The sequence below is a fragment of the Talpa occidentalis genome, unplaced genomic scaffold, assembly GCF_014898055.3.
Source record: "Talpa occidentalis isolate TD23 unplaced genomic scaffold, MPIMG_talOcc4v2.1, whole genome shotgun sequence".
Lineage (NCBI taxonomy): Eukaryota > Metazoa > Chordata > Mammalia > Eulipotyphla > Talpidae > Talpa > Talpa occidentalis.
In genome coordinates this window covers 25,364,130-25,370,129 of record NW_026555331.1, presented here as the reverse complement: position 1 = coordinate 25,370,129, position 6,000 = coordinate 25,364,130, and positions in this window count along the sequence as shown.

Genomic DNA, 6,000 nt, shown 5'->3' with positions numbered 1-6,000 from the left:
GGAGGTGTTCCTGGGTAAGGGTTGTTCAGCCAGTAACATTTTTCAAGGCTTCCTGCAACCTCTTTTATTAAGCTAACACCTAACAATAAGTTGGAGGGAACTCAGCTCTAATGGACATATCTCCCCACATAGTCAAAACACTTATAATCCTCTGGAACCTGGGAAACACTGTCCAAGGTCATAGGCATCCAGATTCCCCATGAACTGATACTGCCCCTCTCCATGTCCATCTCCCCACCCCCATAAAGTTCAACAAAGTCCTGTGTCCATCAATTAGAGGTTTGTCAGGAATAGTCTGTAAGGAGATGCATGAGAGTATCACAACTAAAAGGACAAAAAAAACAGATCCAGTAGTTATAATAACTTGAAGCAATAATCTTCCAGACTAAGTTGACCTAGGATTCCTAAGATTTAACTCAACAAAATACACACACATGCATATTTATGACATACATATTGAACTGTTTGACTCATAGTGACTAATCTCTGTTATTTCACTCCTCAACCCCTTCTAAAAAAGAAGAGATTTCCTTCTTACATTATTTGTTCTTATCTGAATTAACTGATTTGTCAAGTTTAGATTTCAGGGGGACAAGCAAGTGACTAGGAAACATAAGGCAAACTTTGAGCTTTCTTCAACTCCTGAAATTTCTCTACATTTGTGTTAACAAAAAAAAAAATAGGTTGCACATTTTTCATTTGCATTTTTCACCGCTCATTGAAGAACCAGTTTCTAATAGAACATGAAGCTGAAAAGGCGCCAATGAAATAGCTGGGTTTCATAAGCCACGGGGCTGCTTTCTCAGTACAAATAGCATTTGTGGTTTCAAACAGGGAGTCTCTGTGGCTGGGGTAGATGAACAGCAACTCAAACCAAACTCTGTGTAGCTATTCTGACAAGCAGGAAATGTGTAAACATTTTCAAAACCAACAATGTCAGGTAAAGGGAATGTTGTACCTGTATCTTGCCACAGAGTGTCCCCCTGTCATTCCTTGTTCACCTGATCAGTTTCTTCAAGTCAGAACATAGTCACCTTTCATCCTAGAACTAAATTACTATTATAAATCTATTATAAATCTATTATAAATCTATTATAAATCTCTATTATAAATCTCTCTCTCTCACACACACACACACACACACTAGGTAGCCCCATTCTTAATTTTGGCTATCGGTATGCCTTTGAACTCATTGAGAGGTGTCTTTATAAAAGAACAAATAACAAAAGAAAGAAAGGAAGAAAAAAGAAGTGAGGCAGGAGGGAGCAGGGCAGGAAGAAAGGTGAGAAAGGAGGATGTGAAGTGGTAGCACCTTTTGTGAGTTGAACCTCAATGAAAAAAGATAAGAAAGAAGCAGGATCTTCAATGGGATGGTGAAGAGAAGAATATCCCACAGAATACTCCTCAGTGTGCCGCAGGAATTAATAAGCAGCCTGTGTATTCAAGGCTGACTAATTCAGTGAATGAGACAAAACCAAAAGTTAGATTCCCAAGTCTCAAATTTGGGGCTCTTCTTGTTCCTGGTCATCTCCCACTAGGCCATATAGAAGAAGGAATGTGTGTATTTATTGCCTTGTAGTGACTGAAACCAGCATTATTTGGCACTTACTCTCCAAAAGGTTTAATGTCAAAACTTCAATTTCATGAAACAACAGGTTCAGTCAAGGCCAAAAAGCTTTGAGACTCACTTTTTCTCATGGTATTTCCATTGCTGGGGCTAGCCAAAACCCAAGCTACATACCCAGATGAAAATAAACATAAATCAAAAAACCTCAGAAATGGCCTGAGCTTAGTGTGAAGAGTGAATGAATGATGACTTAAGTTAACTTGTATTTTATCTGAACTAGATCCTTGACTTTTATGTGAATAAAGTTGTTATTGTGCTGGTAAAATAAAATACCCTCCCCCAAACAAGAAATATCAAGAAATATCAGTCTATACCATTAAATGTTAGGCAAGTTCCAGTGATTGATGACCTATTTCAGTTATTTCCTCAGCTATTCCTGGTCAGCAGTCCAGCTAGGAATTGACTGTTCTTTATAAAATATAACAAAAGGAGACGTTGAGTCTCCAACTCCCCAAATCATTCATTCTTGGGGGAAAAATGGTAGCACCTTTTGTGAGTTGAACCTCAATGTTAAAAGTAACAGAGTTAGAAATTCTCTGGGTTATTACCATCTTATTTGTTTGTAGACTTCGTGACCTTTCAAAATTTTCTCTAATATTGACAGGATGAAGCACATAAAAGCATTTATTAAAGGACATAATTTTGCCTGAAAACAAGTCCTGTTTCTGCCCCCACAGGATGTTGGTGCTGTCTACAGACCTTGTGTTGATTACCCTCTGTGGGAAGTAGCGGTCAACTCTAATTAACTAATTTACTTTCAACAAGTGTTTAATTAGGGTCTTTGTCCATATGTTGTGCTTTTTTGAAGATTCTGCACAATGTAGAAAATTTATTAAAATACAAAGAATTACTTGGTTTTCTGACATGAGTGACCTTTGGCCATGTAGGAAATAATGTGAATCAATGGACAAGTCTTATACTCCAGAAATATATATCAAATAGCTTTGAAAGGGCAGGGCATTGAACACCCACTAAGGGGATAAAGCACAGTGACTGCAGAATAGAACTGACGATGAGTACTAGGAAACCAAAGTGCAATATTCGAAAGTGTCTCAATCATCATCACTGATGGTGGGTTAAGAATAATAAATGTTTAAAACTTTGTGTATTAGAAACTTTCTGCTTCAGTCTCATTTTGTGCTCACAGGAATTCTGCATTCGAAATCACCTCATTATGCAGGTGAGTCAACTGAGACAGAGGCGGGGTTCAGTATCTGGCCAAGATTACAGTTGGCAGTGTGCAGACATGGAATTCAAACCAGGAACGTCTCAGGGAATCACAGATATACTTAAGGAAGTGTTTCCCAGACATAGATACCCATTGGAACCACAGGTTAAACTGCAGATTCTAATTCCATGGGTCATGAATGGGGACTGAGAGTCTGAATTTTTAACAAACTTCAGGTAATGTTCTGGCCATTCCAACCACAGACTGCATAGCAATGACTTGAAGGAACAGTGAAGATTTCAACTAACTAAAATTTATTGGTGAACTTGACCAAGGTTATTTAGAATCAGCAAGGGGCAGCAGAGTCATCAGTGACATGCAGCAAATAAAATTCTCAAGCTCAGTTTCTAATGTCAGGTGCTATGACTCGAAATCCTTTACTCTTTCTCCCTTAAGCTGTGATTATAAAAGTAATCATAAGAATAATATAAAAGAAGGAATGACTGCACTTAGAGATTAAAAATTATATGCCTCCTCTTGGAAACATGGTCTTATCCTGCTAAGCTGATTCCATAGCATATCAGTTGCCACCCTGGAAGACCGGAGCAGAGAAAGTAGAGTGTAACTTTTAAACACTACATTTGTAAAAGCTCTGTCACAATAGTAGGTAGGAATGGAAGCATCACTGAGATAAGCTGATGTGCTCATTCCCCAGAAGAGATAAAACGTCTGGAACTAAAGTATAGAATCAAGCTCTCTGGTTTGAATCCCAGAATCATCCACTATCTGTTTAATGCTTGTTGAATTATTTAATTTTTCTTAACTTCTGTTGTTTATCTGTAAAGTGAGTGCTATAATAATAGCATTTTCCTCTGACAACTTTTCCAAGTTTTAAATGTAATATCATTGAACTGTGCTTGAAATAGTTCCTAACACATAAAGGCTATGTACTTCTATTAATCAATCTAATCTTATTTGATTTGATTTGTTGAACATAGAATTAGCTCTGGCATGCCAGTGGAAAAAGTAGCAATGGATACAGAAAACCAGATAACAGCAAATTAAGGCAGAGAAAAAAATCATTAAATCTTAGTTCTGACAATTCATGAGGTTTCCCTGAGCCTCATTTTCCTTCATCTATAAGAAGGGTGTTGAGTAAATGGATAATTTCAAACATTTCTCCAAGATATAGTAAAGTAATAATCTATGATTATTATAGATTATTATGTCCCATTATTATGTCCCATTATTATGTCCCATTATTATTATGTCCCATTATGGAATGGGACAAGAAGAGGAGAGTAAGAATTAGTTGCAGAGCTTTTAATAAGACCCTTCAACCCCACTCCCCAGATTCCTAGGCCCCACTACCAACTTAGTAAGTATAAAAGAAAACATAAATTCTGCATTTTAATAATACTTTCATATGATTCTGATGTATGTATTTTAATAATACTTTCATATGATTCCCCACCCCCTTGAGAAATACTCTCCTATATAGAGAAAAAAATGCAGCCTAGAATGTTTTTCAAATAATACTTATATGATATATATGATCCAGAAATAAATGAAAGATAACATATAAGATAATAATCATCCCTCTTTACTGAGTACATACTCTAAGCCACACAAGCAGTAAATGCCAGATATTTTATATGCACATATATGTGCAGGAGCTGGTTCCCTCTGGGCAAGCCAGGATATTATAAATTGCCTGTGCCCTGATGGTTACTGTTGACTCATGATTCCACAGGATCCAGCATGCATCAGAATCACCTGGTGGGCTTGCTAATTACAGACCACTGTGCCCAGCCTCATGGTCTCTGACTCATTTGGTCTGAAGTGGTGTCGGGTCTAGATTTTTAGTCAATTTCAATATAACGCCGATGGTGCCAGTTTCAATACTGAACTTTGAGAACACCTGGACAGAGAAAAGTTAAATACCAATAGCAGGATATGGTGCAGCCTGCTGAAGATTATGTATTTTTCACACAGACTGCTGAAAGGAAACTAATAGGTGAAACAATGGGTGAATCAAGTGAGCAAAATATGAGCATGGGAAAACTGCATTGATTTCAGAGAAATGGCATCTTGTATAAAATAATCTAGTTTTCACAAAATTCCTGCAGGTGTTTTTTGCGCTGGACTTCAAATTATGTTAGTTTCTATTTGATTTAAGCCATGTTGAATTGGGGTTTTGTTTCTTGAAGCCAATTATACCCACTACTCACATATTCTATTCCAGGCACTGTCAATGTTAAATGAGTTTCCCCCAAAAGCTCAATGACTCATGATAGGGGGAAAGGGTGTGAAGCAAGTAAAGTTTTGATAAGTTTGAAAACAGACTTAGGATGCTGTGGAAACACTGGGGAAGAATAGCAGAGCTTTAGGAGAGGAAAGCTTAAACAAATGCCTGAAGAATAAGCCAAGTGGGAGAGCTGGGCAAGCCAGACAAAGGCACAGATAAATGAGACAGATGCAATATAGGCTCTGCAGGAAGCTGACTTATGTGTAGCCCAAATGGCATAGATCATCAGCAGGTCTGTTCCCGCAACTTGTGTAAGAAGTATCTGGGATGGTACTATCTTGAATCTGAAAGACTGGGGTTCAAATCTCCACTTTGCAATTTATTAACTCTATGATACGAAGTTAACCTCTTAAATCCTCCCTTTCCTTGTGCAAAAACTGGGGTTAATGAGAGCTCATTTCCAAGTACTTTAAAGTTGAAAAATAATGAGAAAGTATTTGGTGTATTATTTATATTATTACTTTGATCATGATTACTATGTGCTAAAAAGAAAAAAAAGGAAAAAAAGATTGTCCCTGCTTTTGAGACACTTAACATTTAGTTGGCAAGAATAATATGCAGTGTGCTAAGAATGGGGAATGGATTAGAAACAGGATTAGCACTAGAAGTAAACCTTCTTAAGCTTAATTTGATAATAGCATAAAGTTTGTTACTTTGAAAAAATGTAAACAAGTGACCAAGGTTTCATTTAAGATCATGGTTTCTATAGCTGTGTGCAGAATTGATTAGAAGTAGAGAAAACAGTTGGTTAAGAGATAGTTAAAGTGAGAGGTGATGAGACAGAGTAAGCCAGAAAATAGCAATTGGTTAGAGAAAATGAGATAGATTTGTAGGAGAATTGGCAGCATTTGGCTTTCCTGTCTAAGCAACAAATCTAGGATAATGCTTGCATTTCTA